The sequence below is a fragment of the Pleurodeles waltl genome, chromosome 8 (genome assembly GCF_031143425.1).
Source record: "Pleurodeles waltl isolate 20211129_DDA chromosome 8, aPleWal1.hap1.20221129, whole genome shotgun sequence".
Lineage (NCBI taxonomy): Eukaryota > Metazoa > Chordata > Amphibia > Caudata > Salamandridae > Pleurodeles > Pleurodeles waltl.
The window spans coordinates 458,267,144-458,279,751 of record NC_090447.1 but is presented as its reverse complement, the minus strand read 5'-3'; positions in this window follow the sequence as shown (position 1 = coordinate 458,279,751).

The following is a 12,608-nucleotide window of genomic DNA, read 5'->3' as shown; positions in this document are numbered from 1 at the left end:
TTGCAAAGGATTCTGGGTAACAGAACCTGGTCCGAGCCCCGCAAGTCACCCCTCCTTGGATCCCCCTAGGTCTCTAGTTTTCAGAAATGCACAGGTTTGGTAGGTTTCCCTAGGTGGCGGCTGAGCTAGAGGCCAAAATCTACAGGTAGTCACTTTGCTAAAAACAGCTCTGTTTTCTGTGATATGTCCACGTTGTGTTTTGGGGCATATCCTGTCGCGGGCGCTAGGCCTACCCACACAAGTGAGGTATCATTTTTATCGGGAGACGTGGGGGAACGCTGGGTGGAAGAAAATTTGTGGCTCCTATCAGATTCCAGAACTTTCTGCCACAGAAATGTGAGGAACATGTGTTTTTTTTAGCCAAATTTTGAGGTTTGCAAAGGATTCTGGGTAACAGAACCTGGTCAGAGCCCCGCAAGTCACCCCTCCTTGGATTCCCCTAGGTCTCTAGTTTTCAGAAATGCACAGGTTTGGTAGGTTTCCCTAGGTGGCGGCTGAGCTAGAGGCCAAAATCTACAGGTAGGCACTTCGCAAAAAACACCTCTGTTTTTTTCCAAAATTTAGGATGTGTCCACGTTGCGCTTTGGGGTGTTTCCTGTCGCCGGCGCTAGGCCTACCCACGCAAGTGAGGTATCATTTTTATCGGGAGACTTGGGGGAACGCTGGGTGGAAGGAAATCTGTAACTCCTCTCAGATTCCAGAACTTTCTGCCACAGAAATGTGAGGAACATGTGTTTTTTTAGCCAAATTTTGAGGTTTGCAAAGGATTCTGGGTAACAGAACCTGGTCCGAGCCCCGCAAGTCACCCCTCCTTGGATTCCCCTAGGTCTCTAGTTTTCAGAAATGCACAGGTTTGGTAGGTTTCCCTAGGTGGCGGCTGAGCTAGAGGCCAAAATCTACAGGTAGGCACTTCGCAAAAAACACCTCTGTTTTTTTCCAAAATTTAGGATGTGTCCACGTTGCGCTTAGGGGTGTTTCCTGTCGCCGGCGCTAGGCCTACCCACGCAAGTGAGGTATCATTTTTATCGGGAGACTTGGGGGAACGCTGGGTGGAAGGAAATTTGTAGCTCCTCTCAGATTCCAGAACTTTCTGCCACAGAAATGTGAGGAACATGTATTTTTTTAGCCAAATTTTGAGGTTTGCAAAGGATTCTGGGTAACAGAACCTGGTCCGAGCCCCGCAAGTCACCCCTCCTTGGATTCCCCTAGGTCTCTAGTTTTCAGAAATGCACAGGTTTGGTAGGTTTCCCTGGTGGCGGCTGAGCTAGAGGCCAAAATCTACAGGTAGGCACTTCGCAAAAAACACCTCTGTTTTTTTCCAAAATTTAGGATGTGTCCACGTTGCGCTTTGGGGTGTTTCCTGTCGCCGGCGCTAGGCCTACCCACGCAAGTGAGGTATCATTTTTATCGGGAGACTTGGGGGAACGCTGGGTGGAAGGAAATTTGTAGCTCTTCTCAGATTCCAGAACTTTCTGCCACAGAAATGTGAGGAACATGTGTTTTTTTAGCCAAATTTTGAGGTTTGCAAAGGATTCTGGGTAACAGAACCTGGTCCGAGCCCCGCAAGTCACCCCTCCTTGGATTCCCCTAGGTCTCTAGTTTTCAGAAATGCACAGGTTTGGTAGGTTTCCCTGGTGGCGGCTGAGCTAGAGGCCAAAATCTACAGGTAGGCACTTCGCAAAAAACACCTCTGTTTTTTTCCAAAATTTAGGATGTGTCCACGTTGCGCTTTGGGGTGTTTCCTGTCGCCGGCGCTAGGCCTACCCACGCAAGTGAGGTATCATTTTTATCGGGAGACTTGGGGGAACGCTGGGTGGAAGGAAATTTGTAGCTCTTCTCAGATTCCAGAACTTTCTGCCACAGAAATGTGAGGAACATGTGTTTTTTTAGCCAAATTTTGAGGTTTGCAAAGGATTCTGGGTAACAGAACCTGGTCCGAGCCCCGCAAGTCACCCCTCCTTGGATTCCCCTAGGTCTCTAGTTTTCAGAAATGCACAGGTTTGGTAGGTTTCCCTAGGTGGCGGCTGAGCTAGAGGCCAAAATCTACAGGTAGGCACTTCGCAAAAAACACCTCTGTTTTTTTCCAAAATTTAGGATGTGTCCACGTTGCGCTTTGGGGTGTTTCCTGTCGCCGGCGCTAGGCCTACCCACGCAAGTGAGGTATCATTTTTATCGGGAGACTTGGGGGAATGCTGGGTGGAAGGAAATTTGTAGCTCCTCTCAGATTCCAGAACTTTCTGCCACAGAAATGTGAGGAACATGTGTTTTTTTAGCCAAATTTTGAGGTTTGCAAAGGATTCTGGGTAACAGAACCTGGTCCGAGCCCCGCAAGTCACCCCTCCTTGGATTCCCCTAGGTCTCTAGTTTTCAGAAATGCACAGGTTTGGTAGGTTTCCCTAGGTGCCGGCTGAGCTAGAGGCCAAAATCTACAGGTAGGCACTTTGCTAAAAACAGCTCTGTTTTCTGTGATATGTCCACGTTGTGTTTTGGGGCATATCCTGTCGCGGGCGCTAGGCCTACCCACACAAGTGAGGTATCATTTTTATCGGGAGACGTGGGGGAACGCTGGGTGGAAGGAAATTTGTGGCTCCTATCAGATTCCAGAACTTTCTGCCACAGAAATGTGAGGAACATGTGTTTTTTTAGCCAAATTTTGAGGTTTGCAAAGGATTCTGGGTAACAGAACCTGGTCCGAGCCCCGCAAGTCACCCCTCCTTGGATTCCCCTAGGTCTCTAGTTTTCAGAAATGCACAGGTTTGGTAGGTTTCCCTAGGCGCCGGGTGAGCTACAGGCCAAAATCCACAGGTAGGCACTGTTTTCTCCCAAAATTTAGGATGTGTCCACGTTGCGCTTTGGGGTGTTTCCTATCGCCGGCGCTAGGCCTACCCACGCAAGTGAGGTATCATTTTTATCGGGAGACTTGGGGGAACGCTGGGTGGAAGGAAATTTGTAGCTCTTCTCAGATTCCAGAACTTTCTGCCACAGAAATGTGAGGAACATGTGTTTTTTTAGCCAAATTTTGAGGTTTGCAAAGGATTCTGGGTAACAGAACCTGGTCCGAGCCCCGCAAGTCACCCCTCCTTGGATTCCCCTAGGTCTCTAGTTTTCAGAAATGCACAGGTTTGGTAGGTTTCCCTAGGTGGCGGCTGAGCTAGAGGCCAAAATCTACAGGTAGGCACTTCGCAAAAAACACCTCTGTTTTTTTCCAAAATTTAGGATGTGTCCACGTTGCGCTTTGGGGTGTTTCCTGTCGCCGGCGCTAGGCCTACCCACGCAAGTGAGGTATCATTTTTATCGGGAGACTTGGGGGAACGCTGGGTGGAAGGAAATTTGTAGCTCCTCTCAGATTCCAGAACTTTCTGCCACAGAAATGTGAGGAACATGTGTTTTTTTAGCCAAATTTTGAGGTTTGCAAAGGATTCTGGGTAACAGAACCTGGTCCGAGCCCCGCAAGTCACCCCTCCTTGGATTCCCCTAGGTCTCTAGTTTTCAGAAATGCACAGGTTTGGTAGGTTTCCCTAGGTGCCGGCTGAGCTAGAGGCCAAAATCTACAGGTAGGCACTTCGCAAAAAACACCTCTGTTTTTTTCCAAAATTTAGGATGTGTCCACGTTGCGCTTTGGGGTGTTTCCTGTCGCCGGCGCTAGGCCTACCCACGCAAGTGAGGTATCATTTTTATCGGGAGACTTGGGGGAACGCTGGGTGGAAGGAAATTTGTAGCTCCTCTCAGATTCCGGAACTTTCTGCCACAGAAATGTGAGGGACATGTGTTTTTTTAGCCACATTTTGAGGTTTGCAAAGGATTCTGGGTAACAGAACCTGGTCCGAGCCCCGCAAGTCACCCCTCCTTGGATTCCCCTAGGTCTCTAGTTTTCAGAAATGCACAGGTTTGGTAGGTTTCCCTAGGGGCCGGCTGAGCTAGAGGCCAAAATCTACAGGTAGGCACTTTGCAAAAAACACCTGTGTTTTTTTCCAAAATTTAGGATGTGTCCACGTTGCGCTTTGTGGTGTTTCCTGTCGCCGGCGCTAGGCCTACCCACGCAAGTGAGGTATCATTTTTATCGGGAGACTTGGGGGAACGCTGGGTGGAAGGAAATTTGTAGCTCCTCTCAGATTCCAGAACTTTCTGCCACAGAAATGTGAGGGTCATGTGTTTTTTTAGCCAAATTTTGAGGTTTGCAAAGGATTCTGGGTAACAGAACCTGGTCCGAGCCCCGCAAGTCACCCCTCCTTGGATCCCCCTAGGTCTCTAGTTTTCAGAAATGCACAGGTTTGGTAGGTTTCCCTAGGTGGCGGCTGAGCTAGAGGCCAAAATCTACAGGTAGTCACTTTGCTAAAAACAGCTCTGTTTTCTGTGATATGTCCACGTTGTGTTTTGGGGCATATCCTGTCGCGGGCGCTAGGCCTACCCACACAAGTGAGGTATCATTTCTATCGGGAGACGTGGGGGAACGCTGGGTGGAAGGAAATTTGTGGCTCCTATCAGATTCCAGAACTTTCTGCCACAGAAATGTGAGGAACATGTGTTTTTTTAGCCAAATTTTGAGGTTTGCAAAGGATTCTGGGTAACAGAACCTGGTCAGAGCCCCGCAAGTCACCCCTCCTTGGATTCCCCTAGGTCTCTAGTTTTCAGAAATGCACAGGTTTGGTAGGTTTCCCTAGGCGCCGGGTGAGCTACAGGCCAAAATCCACAGGTAGGCACTGTTTTCTCCCAAAATTTAGGATGTGTCCACGTTGCGCTTTGGGGTGTTTCCTATCGCCGGCGCTAGGCCTACCCACGCAAGTGAGGTATCATTTTTATCGGGAGACTTGGGGGAACGCTGGGTGGAAGGAAATTTGTAGCTCTTCTCAGATTCCAGAACTTTCTGCCACAGAAATGTGAGGAACATGTGTTTTTTTAGCCAAATTTTGAGGTTTGCAAAGGATTCTGGGTAACAGAACCTGGTCCGAGCCCCGCAAGTCACCCCTCCTTGGATTTCCCTAGGTCTCTAGTTTTCAGAAATGCACAGGTTTGGTAGGTTTCCCTAGGTGCCGGCTGAGCTAGAGGCCAAAATCTACAGGTAGGCACTTCGCAAAAAACACCTCTGTTTTTTTCCAAAATTTAGGATGTGTCCAAGTTGCGCTTTGGGGTGTTTCCTGTCGCCGGCGCTAGGCCTACCCACGCAAGTGAGGTATCATTTTTATCGGGAGACTTGGGGGAACGCTGGGTGGAAGGAAATTTGTAGCTCCTCTCAGATTCCAGAACTTTCTGCCACAGAAATGTGAGGGACATGTGTTTTTTTAGCCACATTTTGAGGTTTGCAAAGGATTCTGGGTAACAGAACCTGGTCCGAGCCCCGCAAGTCACCCCTCCTTGGATTCCCCTAGGTCTCTAGTTTTCAGAAATGCACAGGTTTGGTAGGTTTCCATAGGTGCCGGCTGAGCTAGAGGCCAAAATCTACAGGTAGGCACTTTGCAAAAAACACCTGTGTTTTTTTCCAAAATTTAGGATGTGTCCACGTTGCGCTTTGTGGTGTTTCCTGTCGCCGGCGCTAGGCCTACCCACGCAAGTGAGGTATCATTTTTATCGGGAGACTTGGGGGAACGCTGGGTGGAAGGAAATTTGTAGCTCCTCTCAGATTCCAGAACTTTCTGCCACAGAAATGTGAGGGACATGTGTTTTTTTAGCCAAATTTTGAGGTTTGCAAAGGATTCTGGGTAACAGAACCTGGTCCGAGCCCCGCAAGTCACCCCTCCTTGGATCCCCCTAGGTCTCTAGTTTTCAGAAATGCACTGGTTTGGTAGGTTTCCCTAGGTGGCGGCTGAGCTAGAGGCCAAAATCTACAGGTAGTCACTTTACTAAAAACAGCTCGGTTTTCTGTGATATGTCCACGTTGTGTTTTGGGGCATATCCTGTCGCGGGCGCTAGGCCTACCCACACAAGTGAGGTATCATTTTTATCGGGAGACGTGGGGGAACGCTGGGTGGAAGGAAATTTGTGGCTCCTCTCAGATTCCAGAACTTTCTGCCACAGAAATGTGAGGAACATGTGTTTTTTTAGCCAAATTTTGAGGTTTGCAAAGGATTCTGGGTAACAGAACCTGGTCCGAGCCACACAAGTCACCCCTCCTTGGATTCCCCTAGGTCTCTAGTTTTCAGAAATGCATAGGTTTGGTAGGTTTCCCTAGGTGGCGGCTGAGCTAGAGGCCAAAATCTACAGGTAGTCACTTTGCTAAAAACAGCTCTGTTTTCTGTGATATGTCCACGTTATGTTTTGGGGCATATCCTGTCGCGGGCGCTAGGCCTACCCACACAAGTGAGGTATCATTTTTATCGGGAGACGTGGGGGAACGCTGGGTGGAAGGAAATTTGTGGCTCCTCTCAGATTCCAGAACTTTCTGCCACAGAAATGTGAGGAACATGTGTTTTTTTAGCCAAATTTTGAGGTTTGCAAAGGATTCTGGGTAACAGAACCTGGTCCGAGCCCCGCAAGTCACCGCTCCTTGGATTCCCCTAGGTCTCTAGTTTTCAGAAATGCACAGGTTTGGTAGGTTTCCCTAGGTTGCGGCTGAGCTAGAGGCCAAAATCTACAGGTAGGCACTTCGCAAAAAACACCTCTGTTTTTTTCCAAAATTTAGGATGTGTCCACGTTGCGCTTTGGGGTGCTTCCTGTCGCTGGCGCTAGGCCTACCCACGCAAGTGAGGTATCATTTTTATCGGGAGACTTGGGGGAACGCTGGGTGGAAGGAAATTTGTAGCTCCTCTCAGATTCCAGAACTTTCTGCCACAGAAATGTGAGGAACATGTATTTTTTTAGCCAAATTTTGAGGTTTGCAAAGGATTCTGGGTAACAGAACCTGGTCCGAGCCCCGCAAGTCACCCCTCCTTGGATTCCCCTAGGTCTCTAGTTTTCAGAAATGCACAGGTTTGGTAGGTTTCCCTAGGTGGCGGCTGAGCTAGAGGCCAAAATCTACAGGTAGGCACTTCGCAAAAAACACCTCTGTTTTTTTCCAAAATTTAGGATGTGTCCTCGTTGCGCTTTGGGGTGTTTCCTGTCGCCGGCGCTAGGCCTACCCACGCAAGTGAGGTATCATTTTTATCGGGAGACTTGGGGGAACGCTGGGTGGAAGGAAATTTGTAGCTCCTCTCAGATTCCAGAACTTTCTGCCACAGAAATGTGAGGAACATGTATTTTTTTAGCCAAATTTTGAGGTTTGCAAAGGATTCTGGGTAACAGAACCTGGTCCGAGCCCCGCAAGTCACCCCTCCTTGCATTCCCCTAGGTCTCTAGTTTTCAGAAATGCACAGGTTTGGTAGGTTTCCCTAGGTGGCGGCTGAGCTAGAGGCCAAAATCTACAGGTAGGCACTTCGCAAAAAACACCTCTGTTTTTTTCCAAAATTTAGGATGTGTCCACGTTGCGCTTTGGGGTGTTTCCTGTCGCCGGCGCTAGGCCTACCCATGCAAGTGAGGTATCATTTTTATCGGGAGACTTGGGGGAATGCTGGGTGGAAGGAAATTTGTAGCTCCTCTCAGATTCCAGAACTTTCTGCCACAGAAATGTGAGGAACATGTGTTTTTTTAGCCAAATTTTGAGGTTTGCAAAGGATTCTGGGTAACAGAACCTGGTCCGAGCCCCGCAAGTCACCCCTCCTTGGATTCCCCTAGGTCTCTAGTTTTCAGAAATACACAGGTTTGGTAGGTTTCCCTAGGTGGCGGCTGAGCTAGAGGCCAAAATCTACAGGTAGGCACTTCGCAAAAAACACCTCTGTTTTTTTCCAAAATTTAGGATGTGTCCACGTTGCGCTTTGGGGTGTTTCCTGTCGCCGGTGCTAGGCCTACCCACGCAAGTGAGGTATCATTTTTATCGGGAGACTTGGGGGAACGCTGGGTGGAAGGAAATTTGTAGCTCCTCTCAGATTCCAGAACTTTCTGCCACAGAAATGTGAGGAACATGTGTTTTTTTAGCCAAATTTTGAGGTTTGCAAAGGATTCTGGGTAACAGAACCTGGTCCGAGCCCCGCAAGTCACCCCTCCTTGGATTCCCCTAGGTCTCTAGTTTTCAGAAATGCACAGGTTTGGTAGGTTTCCCTAGGTGCCGGCTGAGCTAGAGGCCAAAATCTACAGGTAGGCACTTCGCAAAAAACACCTCTGTTTTTTTCCAAAATTTAGGATGTGTCCACGTTGCGCTTTGGGGTGTTTCCTGTCGCCGGCGCTAGGCCTACCCACGCAAGTGAGGTATCATTTTTATCGGGAGACTTGGGGGAACGCTGGGTGGAAGGAAATTTGTAGCTCCTCTCAGATTCCAGAACTTTCTGCCACAGAAATGTGAGGGACATGTGTTTTTTTAGCCAAATTATGAGGTTTGCAAAGGATTCTGGGTAACAGAACCTGGTCCGAGCCCCGCAAGTCACCCCTCCTTGGATTCCCCTAGGTCTCTAGTTTTCAGAAATGCACAGGTTTGGTAGGTTTCCCTAGGTGCCGGCTGAGCTAGAGGCCAAAATCTACAGGTAGGCACTTCGCAAAAAACACCTCTGTTTTTTTCCAAAATTTAGGATGTGTCCACGTTGCGCTTTGGGGTGTTTCCTGTCGCCGGCGCTAGGCCTACCCACGCAAGTGAGGTATCATTTTTATCGGGAGACTTGGGGGAACGCTGGGTGGAAGGAAATTTGTAGCTCCTCTCAGATTCCAGAACTTTCTGCCACAGAAATGTGAGGAACATGTGTTTTTTTAGCCAAATTTTGAGGTTTGCAAAGGATTCTGGGTAACAGAACCTGGTCCGAGCCCCGCAAGTCACCCCTCCTTGGATTCCCCTAGGTCTCTAGTTTTCAGAAATGCACAGGTTTGGTAGGTTTCCCTAGGTGCCGGCTGAGCTAGAGGCCAAAATCTACAGGTAGGCACTTCGCAAAAAACACCTCTGTTTTTTTCCAAAATTTAGGATGTGTCCACGTTGCGCTTTGGGGTGTTTCCTGTCGCCGGCGCTAGGCCTACCCACGCAAGTGAGGTATCATTTTTATCGGGAGACTTGGGGGAACGCTGGGTGGAAGGAAATTTGTAGCTCCTCTCAGATTCCAGAACTTTCTGCCACAGAAATGTGAGGGACATGTGTTTTTTTAGCCAAATTATGAGGTTTGCAAAGGATTCTGGGTAACAGAACCTGGTCCGAGCCCCGCAAGTCACCCCTCCTTGGATTCCCCTAGGTCTCTAGTTTTCAGAAATGCACAGGTTTGGTAGGTTTCCCTAGGTGCCGGCTGAGCTAGAGGCCAAAATCTACAGGTAGGCACTTCGCAAAAAACACCTCTGTTTTTTTCCAAAATTTAGGATGTGTCCACGTTGCGCTTTGGGGTGTTTCCTGTCGCCGGCGCTAGGCCTACCCACGCAAGTGAGGTATCATTTTTATCGGGAGACTTGGGGGAACGCTGGGTGGAAGGAAATTTGTAGCTCCTCTCAGATTCCAGAACTTTCTGCCACAGAAATGTGAGGGACATGTGTTTTTTTAGCCAAATTTTGAGGTTTGCAAAGGATTCTGGGTAACAGAACCTGGTCCAAGCCCCGCAAGTCACCCCTCCTTGGATTCCCCTAGGTCTCTAGTTTTCAGAAATGCACAGGTTTGGTAGGTTTCCCTAGGTGCCGGCTGAGCTAGAGGCCAAAATCTACAGGTAGGCACTTCGCAAAAAACATCTCTGTTTCTTTCCAAAATTTAGGATGTGTCCACGTTGCGCTTTGTGGTGTTTCCTGTCGCCGGCGCTAGGCCTACCCACGCAAGTGAGGTATCATTTTTATCGGGAGACTTGGGGGAACGCTGGGTGGAAGGAAATTTGTAGCTCCTCTCAGATTCCAGAACTTTCTGCCACAGAAATGTGAGGGACATGTGTTTTTTTAGCCAAATTATGAGGTTTGCAAAGGATTCTGGGTAACAGAACCTGGTCCGAGCCCCGCAAGTCACCCCTCCTTGGATTCCCCTAGGTCTCTAGTTTTCAGAAATGCACAGGTTTGGTAGGTTTCCCTAGGTGCCGGCTGAGCTAGAGGCCAAAATCTACAGGTAGGCACTTCGCAAAAAACACCTCTGTTTTTTTCCAAAATTTAGGATGTGTCCACGTTGCGCTTTGGGGTGTTTCCTGTCGCCGGCGCTAGGCCTACCCACGCAAGTGAGGTATCATTTTTATCGGGAGACTTGGGGGAACGCTGGGTGGAAGGAAATTTGTAGCTCCTCTCAGATTCCAGAACTTTCTGCCACAGAAATGTGAGGGACATGTGTTTTTTTAGCCAAATTTTGAGGTTTGCAAAGGATTCTGGGTAACAGAACCTGGTCCAAGCCCCGCAAGTCACCCCTCCTTGGATTCCCCTAGGTCTCTAGTTTTCAGAAATGCACAGGTTTGGTAGGTTTCCCTAGGTGCCGGCTGAGCTAGAGGCCAAAATCTACAGGTAGGCACTTCGCAAAAAACATCTCTGTTTCTTTCCAAAATTTAGGATGTGTCCACGTTGCGCTTTGTGGTGTTTCCTGTCGCCGGCGCTAGGCCTACCCACGCAAGTGAGGTATCATTTTTATCGGGAGACTTGGGGGAACGCTGGGTGGAAGGAAATTTGTAGCTCCTCTCAGATTCCAGAACTTTCTGCCACAGAAATGTGAGGGACATGTGTTTTTTTAGCCAAATTTTGAGGTTTGCAAAGGATTCTGGGTAACAGAACCTGGTCCGAGCCCCGCAAGTCACCCCTCCTTGGATCCCCCTAGGTCTCTAGTTTTCAGAAATGCACAGGTTTGGTAGGTTTCCCTAGGTGGCGGCTGAGCTAGAGGCCAAAATCCACAGGTAGTCACTTTGCTAAAAACAGCTCTGTTTTCTGTGATATGTCCACGTTGTGTTTTGGGGCATATCCTGTCGCGGGCGCTAGGCCTACCCACACAAGTGAGGTATCATTTTTATCGGGAGACGTGGGGGAACGCTGGGTGGAAGGAAATTTGTGGCTCCTCTCAGATTCCAGAACTTTCTGCCACAGAAATGTGAGGAACATGTGTTTGTTTAGCCAAATTTTGAGGTTTGCAAAGGATTCTGGGTAACAGAACCTGGTCCGAGCCACACAAGTCACCCCTCCTTGGATTCCCCTAGGTCTCTAGTTTTCAGAAATGCATATGTTTGGTAGGTTTCCCTAGGTGGCGGCTGAGCTAGAGGCCAAAATCTACAGGTAGTCACTTTGCTAAAAACAGCTCTGTTTTCTGTGATATGTCCACGTTGTGTTTTGGGGCATATCCTGTCGCGGGCGCTAGGCCTACCCACACAAGTGAGGTATCATTTTTATCGGGAGACGTGGGGGAACGCTGGGTGGAAGGAAATTTGTGGCTCCTCTCAGATTCCGGAACTTTCTGCCACAGAAATGTGAGGAACATGTGTTTTTTTAGCCAAATTTTGAGGTTTGCAAAGGATTCTGGGTAACAGAACCTGGTCCGAGCCCCGCAAGTCACCCCTCCTTGGATCCCCCTAGGTCTCTAGTTTTCAGAAATGCACAGGTTTGGTAGGTTTCCCTAGGTGGCGGCTGAGCTAGAGGCCAAAATCTACAGGTAGTCACTTTGCTAAAAACAGCTCTGTTTTCTGTGATATGTCCACGTTGTGTTTTGGGGCATATCCTGTCGCGGGCGCTAGGCCTACCCACACAAGTGAGGTATCATTTTTATCGGGAGACGTGGGGGAACGCTGGGTGGAAGGAAATTTGTGGCTCCTATCAGATTCCAGAACTTTCTGCCACAGAAATGTGAGGAACATGTGTTTTTTTAGCCAAATTTTGAGGTTTGCAAAGGATTCTGGGTAACAGAACCTGGTCCGAGCCCCGCAAGTCACCCCTCCTTGGATTCCCCTAGGTCTCTAGTTTTCAGAAATGCACAGGTTTGGTAGGTTTCCCTAGGCGCCGGGTGAGCTACAGGCCAAAATCCACAGGTAGGCACTGTTTTCTCCCAAAATTTAGGATGTGTCCACGTTGCGCTTTGGGGTGTTTCCTATCGCCGGCGCTAGGCCTACCCACGCAAGTGAGGTATCATTTTTATCGGGAGACTTGGGGGAACGCTGGGTGGAAGGAAATTTGTAGCTCTTCTCAGATTCCAGAACTTTCTGCCACAGAAATGTGAGGAACATGTGTTTTTTTAGCCAAATTTTGAGGTTTGCAAAGGATTCTGGGTAACAGAACCTGGTCCGAGCCCCGCAAGTCACCCCTCCTTGGATTCCCCTAGGTCTCTAGTTTTCAGAAATGCACAGGTTTGGTAGGTTTCCCTAGGTGGCGGCTGAGCTAGAGGCCAAAATCTACAGGTAGGCACTTCGCAAAAAACACCTCTGTTTTTTTCCAAAATTTAGGATGTGTCCACGTTGCGCTTTGGGGTGTTTCCTGTCGCCGGCGCTAGGCCTACCCACGCAAGTGAGGTATCATTTTTATCGGGAGACTTGGGGGAACGCTGGGTGGAAGGAAATTTGTAGCTCCTCTCAGATTCCAGAACTTTCTGCCACAGAAATGTGAGGAACATGTGTTTTTTTAGCCAAATTTTGAGGTTTGCAAAGGATTCTGGGTAACAGAACCTGGTCCGAGCCCCGCAAGTCACCCCTCCTTGGATTCCCCTAGGTCTCTAGTTTTCAGAAATGCACAGGTTTGGT